Source organism: Mauremys mutica, chromosome 1, assembly GCF_020497125.1.
Source record: "Mauremys mutica isolate MM-2020 ecotype Southern chromosome 1, ASM2049712v1, whole genome shotgun sequence".
NCBI classification, from domain to species: Eukaryota; Metazoa; Chordata; order Testudines; family Geoemydidae; genus Mauremys; species Mauremys mutica.
Window position 1 is genome coordinate 351,441,812 of NC_059072.1, and position 15,709 is coordinate 351,457,520.

General features: G+C 42.8%; 1 protein-coding gene across 3 annotated transcripts in view; it reads right to left on the reverse strand.

Annotated features, from left to right (window-relative positions):
- The window catches only part of GDPD5 (glycerophosphodiester phosphodiesterase domain containing 5), a 329,762-nt gene that overhangs the window by 230,725 nt on the left and 83,328 nt on the right, over window positions 1-15,709 (reverse strand). The window contains exon 1 of one of the 3 annotated variants that reach the window (XM_045021742.1): window positions 13,800-13,818. The exons of the other annotated variants lie outside the window; for them this stretch is intronic. The gene's annotated coding sequence lies outside the window, so the exon portion shown is untranslated. Of the gene's footprint in view, window positions 1-13,799; window positions 13,819-15,709 lie in introns of those variants that run through there. 3 annotated transcript variants of the gene reach the window in all.

Here is a 15,709-nt window from a genome sequence, read left to right on the forward strand (position 1 = left end):
AGCAGGAGCACACGATGCATCGGAAAAGGCTGGGTCTTGATCGAGACACCAACTGGTTCTGAAAGCTCCTGCCTAGGGAAGATCCTCTGTAGACAGCACTGGGAGAGAACTCACCATGATGCAATACATCCAAAGTGATGAGAACTTCAGCCAAACTGGGCAGGAGGAGATGATTTTGAGGTCAATGAGGCAGATGTGAATGAGGAAGAGGAGAACAGCCAGCAGGGAGGTGCAACACCAATGTTGGGGCACAGTGAAACAAGATACCAAGAAGGCAAAGCTCAAGGCTGAATGCAGAAGCACACCAGATGAGAGTCTCTCCATCACAAAGAATAAGTGGCTAGATCTAAGAAAAAGAAACATTCCCAACTATTAGCCTAGCTGGAAATAAGAAAAATCTGAATTCTTTTAGCTATAACTAGCTTCAGAATAGAGAATCTGCCCTCCAGCATGTGTTTTACTGAGAAGTTAAACGAGAATAGATTTTTAAACCCAACACAGACACAAACAAACAGTTTCCCCTTGGTAAGTCATGCGTGCTCCTGTAGAGTTTGTTCTATGATTTTCTTGAGCATTTTTTTCCTATTGCATCATTGAAAAGTGTTTTATACCAGCCAGAAAAGCACAAACCTTGCAATTAGTTACTCTTCTAAGTGCTAGAGAAATGCCTCCTCCTCCTCCCCCCCCACACACACGCAAACAGATTTTGCCTTATTGTTTCAATTAAAGTAAGTTTGTTTTTTATTGTCACATTCTTTGCACATCTGCTGTATGATTATTCAGAGAACCAAGTGCCAGTCACGTGGTTCTCCTGGTTTGGGGAAGGGTGGAAAAATCCTTGTTTAAACAGTTTATGAGCTCTTTATTTCCCCCAATTCCTCCTCCATGCTCCAAGAAACATTCTTTAAACATATCCATCCTACAATTCTCTGTTGTGTAACGAAGCAGGAGCTCCATTCTGCCCTGCCCTCATCTAGAGTTTTGCTCTCTTCTCTTGAGTAACCAATTTGGGTGACAGGTTTCAGAGTGGTAGCCATGTTAGTCTGTACCAGCAAAAACAACGAGGAGTCCTTGTGGCACCTTAGAGACTAACAAATTGATATAAGCTTATGCCCAAATAAATTTGTTAGTCTCTAAGGTGCCACGAGCACTTCTCGTTCAATTTGGTTGAAACCAGCTTGTGTAACTAAGCATTAAAGTACAGTTATTGTTGGAAAACTGGCAGTGTAAATGATACTTACTCAACAAATCTACTCCCTGCATCTCTTCAGCTGTGTCATGTCTGCTTTAGAGCCAAAAGCAAAATTTTTTACTACTCCATACTGGTTAGCCCTGTAAAGTCGACTTAGCTACGGGAACACAAGCTTGATTCTATTTCAACATGTCCATCAAGAATATTGTCAGCAAAGCCCTAACTAAAGGGTCAATTCCTAACCTCAGACAACACTGACCCAATAGCGTTGCACAAACAAGTGTCATCAACAGCAGAATCTGGCCAGCAAAATCTCAACTAATCACATACAAGTCTGAAAGAACCCAACTTGCTTTTCAGACACCATGACACTGGCAGACCAGGTCAGTTCGGGATCATAGGCCAATTCACTTGTGTATTAGTATAGATAAAAGTGAGTAATATACACAAGTGTGTAGTCATAGGTTTAAATTTAATGAAAACTAGTGGAGTATTACTTGTATTGTTTTCATTCATCTGTTCCTGTTATAATGTAATAGCAAACATTTACATTGTGCATACTCATGTAATTAAATAACCCATCAAAGAAATCTTAGGAAATGCTAATGAAGGACTTAACGTCTTTAACAGAAAATGCTAATTTCAAAGCAAGTGGCCATTATGCATGGTGGTCAGACGTCAAAAGGCTAAGTACAATCCTCACTTATCCTCAAAGGATAAGCCCATGTGGGTAGAGATACTGCCAGCTTGGCTTCTGGCAGAAGAAGCTATAAGTGGATTCAAAGAAAGATCCTTCATCTCTAGACTGTTTGTACTCTCACAGGGAAGTGCACCAGACACAAAGCAGAGATTTCCAGAGATGATCTGGATACTCTGAAAGACCTGATAAACTGGCAGTTTATTACATCACTGCCACCATTTGGAATTACAACCTGTGACTCACCTGTACATATGTTTTACCCTCTTTAACATCTCAATAACTCATTCCTTTTTCTTAGCTAATAAACCTTTAGTTAGTTTACTACAGGTTTAGCTGCCAGCATTGTCCTTGATGTAAGATCCGGAGTATCAATTGATCTGGGGTAAGTGACTGGTCTCTTGGGACTAGGAGAAACCTAAAATCACACCACATCAGGTTTAAGTAACTTTACCACAAAGTTCAGTTTGTCAGGGTGGCAAGATAGACTGGAGAGCCTAAGGGGATGGTTTATGACTCCATAGGAAGGCTGGTATAGCAATCCAGGAGTTCACATGTGTTACTGGATTGGTGGAAATCTAATTTTAGAACATACCACCAGTTTGGGGTGTCCGCCCTTGTTTTCTGACAGTCTGCCCTGAGCTAGGTACTCACAGTTATGAGCCACTCCAGACAGCATGACAGATACCTGACTGGGTTTGAGAGCTGTCAGGGAGAAAAAAGCTTTTTTCCCTCACTTGTGGACTGAGCATATTTTATTCAGAGTAATTGAGACAAAGTGGAAATCCATTTTGTACACACGCTTTTCAAAGTAAAGCCATGCTTCTGATTGTGTGGACCAATCTCACGGGAATGGAGAATTAGAGGGGGCAGGAGAGGAAGAGAAAGAGAAATCAATAGCCAACTTGCAGAATTCATTAATGTAGCTGGTCATGATTCTAATACTATGGCGGGACCTTATTTTTGAAATTTGGATACGTTTATGAGAAGACTTTTGCAACTATTATAGTCCTCTTAAGAAAAGGGTACTCCAATCTTCCGCTTCTTGGAATAATCCAATTACCACAAGCATGAGGCAGGAATCTCTCCCCATCACACACTTGAGTATGTGCATTTCACCATCTCCACTGAAGTGGTCCACTCTCTTGGAAACACTTAGGAATAAGCTACTTCTGAAGACAAAGATACCCAACCTGATGGAACAGTCATTTGAGCCGAGATGATCCATCCTAGCTTCTAGAAATGCTCAGAAAATCCAAGTGGAATTGTGAGGTACAATTGTATTATTAAAGCCTGCTTTTCTAGTTATTGTTATCTAGCACTCAAAGCGTAGTAGGCACTGCACAAAGCACACAACTAGACATTATGTGGCCCAAGTGCCGAAGAGTTTCCAGTCTCATGTAGAGATGATACAATGAATGACTGCAGCAACTATCAGAGGGATGGGGGCAACGGAAGACAAAGTTTACAATAATAAGATCACATGACAAGCCATATTTGGTATGTGCCCATCTTGATTGTTCCATTACATGTATCATTTTTTTAAAACCCAAAAGAGAAAAAACACAAATGAGGATGGAGCCATTTTCCTTTCTACTCTGTTTACATCATCATACTGCATACTGAGTTATTGAAGAAAGGCATTTTCCCACTTGACTTGCAACTGTGGATCCAAACATCAATTATTCTTTATTTGCATTAATCGAGTTTCAAAGTCTGAAAACAGATCATGTACAAATCTTGAAACAATCTCTTCTCAGAGTTGCAGCTGCTACAGTTACATGAGGTTTTTTGGTTTCAGAGTGGTAGCCGTGTTAGTCTGTATCAGCAAAAAGAATGAAGAGTACTTGTGGCACCAAATCAAATTATCAAAGATATCCTATCTCCTAGAGCTGGAAGGGATGAAAGGTCATTGAGTCCAGCCCCCTGCCTTCACTAGCAGGACCAAGGACTGATTTTGCCCCAGATCCCTAAGTGGCCCCCTCAAGGATTGAACTCACAAACCCTGGGTTTAGTAGGCCAATGCTCAAACCACTGAGCTATCCCTCCCCCTCCACTGCATGCATCCAATGAAGTGGGATTCAGCCCACGAAAGCTTATGCCCAAATAAATTTGTTAGTCTCTAAGGTGCCACATGAGGTTTTTTTGGGACACTAGAGACCAGATTTAATGAAGTACCAGCATTACGTGGTCACAAAAGCATTACAAATATACATTTGTTTTGCAGCTCTGCATCGCAATTATTTCAGGCAAACACATACAGGCGGTGAACCAGCTTTTACTTATGTATACAAATAATAAAAAGCAGCTTCTAAAAAGAATTGAATCCCAGCTAAACACCACAGCTTTCATTCAAAAACTGAAGTGCCGAGACAGAGACTTATCGCTCACCTGTAGTAGTGCCACCTAGTGGCACAGAGATCTTACATTAGTACAGGTTTCAGAGTAGCAGCCATGTTAGTCTGTATCCACAAAAAGAACAGGAGCACTTGTGGCACCTTAGAGACTAACACATTTATTTGAGCATGAGCTTTCGTGGGCTACAGCCCACTCTCCTTATAGTGTGTATGGTAATACCCATTGTTTCATGGGTGTGGGGGTGTGTGTGTGTGTGTGTGTGTGTCCTGTATTTTCCACTGCATGGATCCGATGAAGTGGGCTGTAGCTCACGAAAGCTTATGCTGAAATAAATTTGTTAGTCTCTAAGGTGCCGCAAGTGCTCCTGTTCTTTTTACATTAGTACAGTGGTTCTCAAACTCTTGTACTGGTGGCCCCTTTCATACAGCAAGCCTCTGAGTGCGACCCCCCTTATAAATTCAAAACACTTTTTTATATATTTAACACCATTATAAATGCTGGAGGCAAAGGGGTTTGGGGGTGTAGGCTGACAGCTCGCGACCCCCCAGGTATTAACCTCATGACCCCCCAATTTGAGAACCCCTGCATTAGTACATTTGATCTCAAGAAAGAACCGTGCCTTAGGCCCAGTCATAAATAACACCCTGCCACAGTGAGAGAAAGCTAGTGTCTGCATACCCAGTTACCATAATGCAATATTTGCTCATTTAAAAATCTTATTGAAGGGCCCAAGCCAACCCTCAGTGAAGTCAGTGGAAATACTCCAAACTGCTTTAGAAAACAATGGATCAAGCCCAATGGTGTCAGCTGACCTAGCAAACAGGGCCAGGTAGACTTTGCAATAGTGCATTTTATAGATTAAATTCCAGTTAGGAGAATACTGAGGCTTCACGGTGGATAATGAGGACAGCTGGAAGTGGAACGTTTTAATATGCTTATGTGTAGCTGAGGTGGATTCAGAGAGCAAGTGCAATTTAGGTGCTTGGCACCCCAGGCCTTGACCTGGTTCCTTACTGTGCACTACCACTGTAAGTGTCAATATATGTGAAATTATTTCAGGTACTGCAGCCCTAAAAATTTTTAATTTATGAGAACACATACTAGGAAAGCCATTATTACAATACCAGTGAAGCACACAAAGGATCATACTCTGTCAGCTTATATGTCTGCATGCTTTTGCGAACATGATGAACCCAGATCCTGATATAAGAAACACTGTGTTAAGAGATACACATTGCTCTATCAGAGGTATCTTACTAGCTACATTATTACCAATTACTACTTATAAGTTCTACTATAGTTTCAAGTTTAGTCTAATTACCCTACACTAAGGGGTATTTCATGGCTCCAGGTGAACTCCGACTGGCCAGTCCAGGACAGTATGGTAAGGAATTGCTGAGAGTGCACTAGCCTACAACACCTTAACCATTGCTAATTTTATGAGCTTACAAGTACAGTATAGTCTAGACCACATTCTTCCCTTTCAAAGCATGTCTTTATATCCAGGTAGAGGTCATGTCAAATCCAATACTGGAGACCAAAGTCATTGAAAAAAGGGAAGAGATAGCTTTAAAGCAGCTATTAAAGGGAGACTCCCTGGCTTAGCAGGATAAATTGAAGTTCACTCCCAAGTCTGACTGGAGAGTCCTGTTCAGGGAAGGGAAATAACTATCGGCAAACCAATTACGTCAGCTACTATTTCATTTTCCTTCCCAGAGGGACAACCATGAGGGATTTATAAACTCCTTGATGGATATGACTCCAACAGTTATTAGTCAAAGTACTTTCAGTCATTTTAAGAGATATTTTTATTACCTTGAACCTTAATAGCATCCATTCTGTTACACTCCGATACTTCACGTTTTCAAAGGCATATCTTACAATATCTATAACTATTACCACCCACCACACTTCGATAGCTAACAATTATAGTTTGCAAAGTGCTAGTCCGGTGAATAGATCCATTATATCCATCCATTTAACACAATGTTGAAATGTAGGGCTAAGATTAACTATACAAGTCTGGCTCACACATTCTAGAATTTTCTGTCTTCACAGCAAAAGAACAGCCTCAGGTCTTCCCCACAGTGATGCCCTAACAAGCCAGACCAGAGTTAACCTTATTCATGCATAAGAAGCAGTTTCAGCCCATCAGACCCCCAAACACAGCAATATCTTACAGTTCACTATACACTGACCAAGTAACAGTTCTTTGTGGCCATTCGTAGTCCAAAGAAAGGGACGTGGACCCAAATGTCTTAAAGCAGCAGGTGATTTTGAATGCCCAACCCAAGACACCTTCGGCCAAAGTTTCCAAATTACAAGCCCTGAATGAACCAGGGTGTTGGTGGGTAGTGATGCTCTGGGAGGAGAAGGGTGTGTCACAGAGTGAGGTGGGGAGCTGGTAGACAGCAGCTCCTCCTCCAACTCCCGGCAGCAGTTTATCTATCACGGTTGGATGTAAAAAGAATGCCATGATCAGAGGAGACCAAAGATATGAAGGAGATTCCTCCGCAGGAGGGGAGAGCCTGAAAGCTGAATTTCTAACAGCCTGTGACAACTCAATGGATTTGGAAAATAAAATATTTAACGAGGGACAATTCCCAAGGTAACAGACTGAAAAAAATCAGTTACGTAAGTGTTCACTGAGTGCTAATAAACCAGGCCACAGGGAAAACCTAGACCTACAGTGCCTCAACAACAACATCTTCTTTCATTTCATAAGTGGTGACGTTTTGTATTGTACGCCCAGAAAAGGGAAATACCTAGGATCACCTTGGGCAGCAATGTCATCACCGGGCAGGAAAGAAAAGCAATAGTGGCTTCACCTGGCTCTGTTAACAAGCCATTTTACTGCAAATATGGAGCCGGCACCAAAAAATTATTATTAATTTCCATAGCTACATTCATCCCTAAAGATTACACACACACGCACAAAATTGCAGCCACTTCTGGGGTGGATATTGGAAGTCAATCAATAGAACAGATGGGGGAGAATTTTGGTCAAGGAGGAAGTTCTAAAGGATTAGTCTGGTTAAGCACCCACAAGAGTACTTATGCGTGTGTTAAATTGAGTGGGAAATCTCAAGGACTCTTGCAAGGTTTCCAGTTTTTCCGGATCCCTATCAGGTCAGGGAAAGTAGGGGGTGGGGAAATAGAATGAAAACAGATGCTCACAGTACTTCCACCTTGGTCGCAATAGTCCCCACCCATGCACTCACCTTTATTACTGCAACTCTGTTCTAATTCACATGGGATTTAGCATTCCCTGGAGCCTGAGGGCAATTGACCCTCATGTGCCACAGTCGGCCAATATTCAAACTAGACAGACGCTGAGGTAAAGGGTGGTCAGCCCAGGAAGAGAGGAAAGAAAGCGATGGAGTTGGGACTTGCCTCAAGAAGTGGGGAGGTCCAGGTTATGGAAACCAATTTTTTTTTTAATTTTTTTTGGGAGGGGGGGGGAAGGGGAGGGGTTAAGAAGATGGTCCAGGGGGCAGACTAATAAAAACAAAACAAAACAAAGAAAATCAAAGACAAGGGCCATGGAGTGAAGATAAAAATGAAAGTGGGAGACTGAATTAAAAATCGGGCGGCAGAAAGATGAAAGGAAAGGAAACTGGGTGGCTCCAGGACCAAGGTTTTACTTGTTTTTATTAGAGTCAAACCATGGAATAGAGAGAGGGGATTGGAAAATATTAGTCAGAGTTAATTAGGTGCAAACAGTGGGGGAGGCTGTTCCAGATGGCGCTAGTACAGCACTAACAGGAAAAATGTGTCTAGTTCTGTGGTGCAGAAATGCAGAAGCAATCTCGTCAGCGGAGTTTACTTGAATGGAAGATTTGTGGCAGGGAATGTTACGATTACATCTGGCAAGAATAAGAAGTTAACTCCAACTTGCTCAGTGCTGTGGCATCATATGACCTACATAAAAGGGTTAAAAAATAACTATTATTAAATACTAGGTCATGAGAGAAGGCTAGATATTAGAGTTGGGGTTATTTACAGAGCAATTTGTGCAAAGCTTTTCCAGAATAAGAGTCTCTCCAAGCAACAACAAAACCTTGTATCCACCTTAGTCCACGTAGGTCATTACAGAACCTACTATGGAGTGTTCCATTTATAAAAGAAATCTTGCTGAGTTTGGAGAACACGAGTCTTCAAATGAATAACTAAAAAAAAGTGCCAGGTGTGTGGGACATCTACTGCTTCATAATAAAGATTAGAAAGCAGACCAAATAATCATGCATAGAAAGGAGTGAATGAGAAAAGTCAACACATCCCTCCCCTGCTGTTTATTATTGTTTATAGAAATCAGTGGGCAAACCAGACTCTACTGATGTCTTGTATGTTCACTGTCTCCCATTAAGGAAAAAAAACCTAATCAAATTGAAAATAGGGATGGATGTACATTCACAGACACCTACTCTTCAGATCAAGCCATTACTGTGACCATCTAGATCAGGGGTCTCAAACATGCGGCCCGCAGGCCGCATGCGGCCCTCGGAGCTCTTCCCTGCGGCCCGCGGAGCTCCCCCAGTTACTTCCTGTCGCCGCCAAACTCCCCTCACCCCCGCCCCCCTCCCCGAGTTATTTTCTGTGCCTAAGCTCCCCGCGCGCTGCTCCCCAATGTTTGGGGCCGGGTCTCTCCCCTGGCCCCACCTGCCGCCCCCACGCGCCTCCCCCCAGTGTCTCCCGGCCCCCACTTGCTGCCCCCTCACCGCCCAGGAGCCTGCCCGGGAGCTCACGCTGACTCCACTCCTCCGCTATGCCGGCTTCCGGCATCACCTGCTGCCGCAGGGTCCTAGCGCCCCCCTGCACTAGGGCCAGGGCAGGCTGCCTTCCCTGCCCTGCCCTTCTGCCCTAGTCCTGAGACTCTCCAATGCCCCGAGCCTCTCCAATGCCTCAAACCCCTCACCCTCAGCCCCATAGCCCTCACCCCTGCACCCCCTCCTATCCCCAAACTCCGTCCCAAAGCCTGCACCCCCACCCCCAGCCGCAGCCTGGAGCCTGCACCAAGCACAGAGCCTGCACTCCAGACCCCCTCCCCCACCCAAACTCCAGCCCAGGGCCTGTACTCCAGACCCCCTCCCCCACCCAAACTCCCTCCCAGAGCCTTAGGCAGTAAATCTAAGTGCGTGTTTTGTCCTTTGAGTGAGGTGCATTACTGAGTGTATATATTTATTAAAACTGCTTGGAAATGACTTCGTCAAAAAAAAGAACACTCATGGAAGAAAAGAGAGTTTTCCAAGGCAAATGGGAGAATTTATATTTTTTCACAGAGGTAAAGATAAAATTCAATGCCTTATTTGTCAGCAAACGATTGCTGTTCCCAAGGAGTATAACGTGCGTCGGCACTATGACACGATGCACCGTGAAAAATATGATGCATTCACCGGAAAAATCCGAGAGGAAAAAGTTCAGCAACTTAATTATGGTGTAGACATCTGGGCTTGGGCTGCAGCCCCTGGAACCCTCCCACCTCGCAGGGTCCTAAAAACCAGGCTCCAGCACAAGCCCAAACATCTGCACCGAAATGAAAGAGCCCGTAAGCTTGAGCCCCATGAACCTAAGTCAGCTGGCACAGGCCGCTATGGATTTTTAATCGCAGTGTAGACGTCCCCTAACAGACATTAACTGGCTAACTTTTCTACTGTGACAAAATGCACCCTCTATATTTTATTTCCTGACCAATATCTCTTCGACAACACCACAGCTTCTAGATTCCAGCTTCTTTGGCAGCCCCACTTAACTGCCCATTTCAAAACAGATGTAAAACAAATCACTCAACCCTGTGAAATTAAAAACTGGGATGCATTGGATCCCAAGACACATTTCTAACCAGCAAATGATAATTTCTCCTCTTAAGGAGTCAGAATGGTGTAAAAGGTGACTGCAAATTATCCTCAGAGCTAAAAAAAAATTAAAACAGGAGGGAAGTTATTTAGAAGTTTCTAAAGCTAATTTAGTTGGAAAGGTACGTTATGGAAGGAATGCAGTAAATCGCGCATTCTTCTACAGTCACTCAACTCCACTCAGTCACTCAATGTCAGCTAGCAGCAAGTTTTCCTTTCCCATTGCTATCTGCTCTACCCTCCCCCCAGGTAAAAATCCAGCTGTAGATAGTTTCTTCAAGATTTGGAGGAGGGAGGTGTTTGTTTTTATTCAGATCTCTTCTGATTTTAAATGTTAATAGACACTTCCTTGGCATTGGCTACATGGTTGACATGAATTTCAAATACACTGTTCTACAGCGAGTTGCATGCAATATATAAAATTATCACTATTAGACATTGGAAAGTCCTAAAATGGGTCATCCGCAGCTTACAGTGCAAGATTGGTCCCTGCTGTAAACGGAGGGTTTGTCCAATCAAGCTTTGAAAGAGCCAAGCTATTGGATGCTATTCCAGTCTAAGAGATGTAACCAAGTCACACCTCCTGATAATCAGACTACCATTCCCTTTAAACAGCTTTACCCCTTGGAAAAGGAACAGAAGTACTTGTGGCACCTTAGAGACTAACAAATTTATTTGAGCATAAGCTTTTGTGGGCTACAGCCCACTTCATCGGATGCATAGAATGGAACATATAGTAAGGAGATGTATATACACATACAGAGAACATGAAAAGGTGGCAGTTGCCCTACCCACTCTAAGAGGCTAATTAATTAAGATGAGCAATTATCAGCAGGAGAAAAAAAAACTTTTGTAGTGATAATGACAAGAAGGTGTGAGGATACTTAACATGGGGAAATAGATTCAATGTGTGTAATGGCTCAGCCATTCCCAGTCTCTATTCAAGCCTAAATTGATGGTATCTAGTTTGCATATTAATTCAAGTTCAGCAGTTTCTCATTGGAGTCTTTTTTTGAAACTTTTCTGTTGCAAGTTTGCCACTTTTAAGTCTGTTACTGAGTGACCAGAGAGGCTGAAGTGTTCTCCTACTGGTTTTTTATTGTTATGATTCTTGATGTCAGATTTGTGTCCATTTATTCTTTTGCATAGACTGTCTGGTTTGCCCAATGTACATGGCAGAGAGGCATTGCTGGCACATGATGACATATATCACACTGGTAGACGTGCAGGTGAATGAGCCCCTGATGGCTATTTCCCCATGTTAAGTATCCTCACACCTTCTTGTCATTATCACTACAAAAGTTTTTTTTCTCCTCCTGCTGATAATTGCTCATCTTAATTAGCCTCTTAGAGTTGGTAGGGCAACTCCCTCCTTTCACGGGTGTGTGTGTGTGAGAGAGTGTGAGTGTGTGTGTGAGTGTGTCCTTACTATACGTTCCATTCTATGCATCCGATGAAGTGGGCTGTAGCCCACAAAAGCTTATGCTCAAATAAATTTGTTAGTCTCTAAGGTGCCACAAGTACTTCTGTCCTTTTTGCGGATACAGACTAACACGGCTGCTACTTTGAAACCTGTCATTTATCCCTTGGATCACTAAATAATTCCACTCCTCCTTTGACATACACTAAAACTAGGCAATATAGGCACAGAAAAATATTAATTACAGGAATTTTGGATTTATCTACAAGCAGACTTCGATTTTTCTGAATTTGTTCATTCTTGAGAGTTATTTGACAAATGTTGTCCATGAACAAGTTTGATTCTTGGAGTCGCTTCTGAACTGTTCACTGAGAACCTGATTTTTGGAAGTGTTGAGCATTTTCAATCCTAGCTGCTCAGTACCTCGGAAAAGGTGGCGGAGACTTTTGTTTTAAGTATTGCTTTGCAAGGTTCAATAGTTAAAACTTACAAACATGAGGGTTTGAATAAGTCACTTGCGGTGTGAAGACACACGATATTGCCTTATAAATATTATGTAACTTCATTTCATTTTAGAGTGTTCTAATCAGAAAACTGATGGTATAAACATGGTGCCTTTTTACTCACCATAAAAGCTCTTTGTGCCTCTCTCTATGTGCTCCTTTTACAGACACAAAAAACGACTTCACTCCTCTTAGTATTGTGGAGCCAACGTAGCTTTGGACTAGCAAGCTGGATTCTGCCCCAACTCCCACATCAACCACCACAACAGCTGGCTAAGTTCCAATTGCAGAAGCTTGGTAGTGATAAGAGGCAGAGATCCTGGCTGAATTTTCAGAGCCCAGGCTACAGTTGTGGGCCTGGTAATTGAAGACTCCATCTGACCTGTAAACTGATGGAGTCTGGTCTCCAGGCACTACAAAGATGGAACCACACAATGTCACATTCAGAGTCACTTTTCTGACTATAAACTGCACTTCAACTTTTAGAATGCAAGTTGGTCTAAGTAAGAGAAAGTGGATGAGATCAGGCCATTCTGATTTCGTGAGGCTACCAACATCACATTCAGTGAAATGGAAAGCACAAGGCCCATCCTCAGACTGAGTCTGACTAATCCACATAGCAAGACACTGCATGCAGAAGCAGAAACCCAAGAACCGGTAGCATCCACATGTATATTATAGCTGTAATGCTGGAGGACACCAAGCAGTGCAGTTGCCCACTAGATCTTTCTACCAGCCAGAGGTTGAAAAGCTATTCCACCGGCTGGAGACTAATTACTGCTGCTTTTGTAGTGGCAATTTCCATACGCGAGAAATAAATCTGCAAAATAGTAACCATTGTCTCCACTAGCTGGAAAGGAAGAGCATATCCCCAGGAGACTCGTGTAAAGTAACTGCAATTTAGCTTCTATTCCAGTGCAATTTAAGAAGGGGAATGGAAAATAAGAAAAGGGAGAGATGGAGGCTATATTTTAAATGGAAATGTCCACCATGCAAGGAGCATTTTGCCAAGTTTATGAATTTTTATGGTCAGGTTATAAACCCCCAAAAAAGCTAGGTTGGACAGGATGTATTCATCTTTTCCATGAAACCCTAATTACAGCAGTGTTAGTCAACACTGCAATGATAGATCATAATAATCATCTGTCTCTTTATCCTGGGCCCTCCTTTTTATTAACTTTTTAGCTTTCTCCAGGCTGTTTTACATAATCTAATGAGATGGAAATTTAAGGTAATTCTCTCTTCCAACTAGATGACCTTATTATGTTACTGGTGGCAAGGCATAGCAATTACTGATATTTAGTTCTTATCAGAGGAATATTATTTACTTGGAATATTGAATATTGGATTATTGAATATGCTCAATATTTTAAGAAAGGACAGGGTCTTAATGAAAGTTTTATTTTAAACATTTCCTTCCTGGCATTACTAGCACCTGAGACCAGTAAGACTGACAGAACTTGAACAGTCTAGGGAATTTTTTGTTTGTTTTTTTGGCAATTCTCTCTCCTTGGCCAACAAAGCAAAAAGCTTGTCAGTTTCACTGTTTCTGGTCAGCTTCCCTTTTCATCCAATAGAAACCCAAACACCAGGGTGGAGTGACCCAGCTAGGCAAGGCTAGACTGACTGTGAGGAGAGGCAGAGGCAAGCCATGATAAAAAGGGATCCTTTGAAATTTTTAGAGCTTCATATGGGAAAACTCAAAACTGTACCAGGAGCATAAACAAAGAACATTATAAATAGTAAGTATTTAGTAATCAAACTATGGGTGACCTACCTATTAACCTTCACGAGTTTGTACATGCTCCTCTTCCTTACTCTGTGCAGAGACAAGGTGGGTGAGGGAATATCTCGCAGCTACAGTAGAACCTCAGTTACGAACACCTCGGGAACAGAGATTGCTCATCACTGTGAAATGTTCGTAGCTCTGAACAAAACGTTATGGTTGTTCTTTCAAAAAAGTTTACAACTGAATCTTGACTTAATACAGCTTTGAAACTTTACTATGCAGAAAAAAAATGCTGCTTTTAACCATCTTAATTTAAATGAAACAAGCACAGAAACTGTTTGGTTGTCCATTTTTTTTAAAACTCTCCTTTTTTTAGTAGTTTACGTTTAACACAGTACTGTACTGTATTTGCTTTTTTTTGTTTGTTTGTTTCTGCTGCTGACTAATTGCATACTTCCAGTTCCAAATGAAGCGTGTGATTGACCAGTCAGTTCGTAACTCTGAGCTATTGTACCAAATGCATTGTTATTAACACGAACAAGAGAGATTAAGTAATGTACTGTGCCACTTCAGAGACAAATCAACTTTTCCTCTTCTTGGCTGTTCGTCTAACTCCACTCTTGCTGTCCTGTTCTTTGCGTCTCTTCAGCTTGAAGAGCTCCTTAAAAAGTCAATGTTCCTGCGACTATACCTCTTTTCACTGAGTCTATCCACAAGCAGTGTTTCTTCACCTCATGGACCTCACTTGACCAACAGGCATCTTTGGACTGTATTCATTCAACAGAGGTTCAAACAGTCATTCTTTCTGTTCATGTACTTTAGGCCCTTTGTTGGTGGGCTTCTCGCTTTGTTTTCAGGACCTGTTTTCATCAATTCTTTTTCACCGGTTGTCTCCTTTCCGTTTTTCCCCTGGATAAGCGTAGATTTTATTTCCCTCTTCTTCTTCTCTAATAGTACCTGCTCACATACCCAAGCCTATTTTTTTTCTGCTTCTCCTGACCTGAAACGTCTCCACTTCCCAATGCCCTACTTTTATTCTCCTGTTCTTCTTTTATTACCTCACCTCCTACTCAGGTGACGAGTCATCCGCTAGCTCAGCATTTCGATTCTTCTCCTTCTCTAACAGCTTTTTTCAACTGCCCCTTTGGGTGGATTCAGAACCTCCTCCCCAGCATGAGCTGCCCACTCACTAGCTGTCTCTCCATAGGGCAGCATTCTCTGCGGCTGCATCACAGCTGCAGCAGGGGTTAGTACCAGGGTGAGGGTTACCACACCAGTATTGCACCGATGCCATGGGGCAGGGGTCCCCAACGCAGTGCCCGCGGGTGCCATGGCGCCCGCAGGGGCATCTAAATGTGCCCAGGTCCTGGCCAGCGGTGGAGCATCTGCCGAAATGCCGCCGAATTTCAGCGGCATTTTGGCGGCGACACCTCGTGATGACGTCACTTGTCAGCGGCAAGTGACATCATCAAGAGGTGCCGTCCCTGAAACGCCACAGAAATTCAGTGGCAACACCTCTCAATGACGTCAATTGCCGCCGACAAGTGATGTCATCGAGAAGCGTCGCCGCCAAAACGCCGCCGAATTTCAGCGGCATTTCGGCGGATGCTCCACCACTGCCACAGTCCTTCATTTGGTGCCCGCCAGACGAAAAGGTTGGGGGACCACTGCCATGGGGTATGTTAAAGCCTCCTCTTTTCCCAACATTCTTCCCAAAAAAGCCTCAGACCAACATGTGCCATGTCTCGCTGGAGGGGGAAAGGCATGTGCACATTTCCATTCATGGGGAGTTAGGCAGGGACGTTTTTACAAAACAGCTACATTTTGGTCCTATAACTGCTTGACTTGACAGCATCCCCTTAAACGCCTCAAGGGACAGATGTAGGTCATTGTCTAGATCTCTCACCTTGTTCCCAATTTCTTTTCAGAGCTTAATAAGATTATGTTCTCTAAGGGGG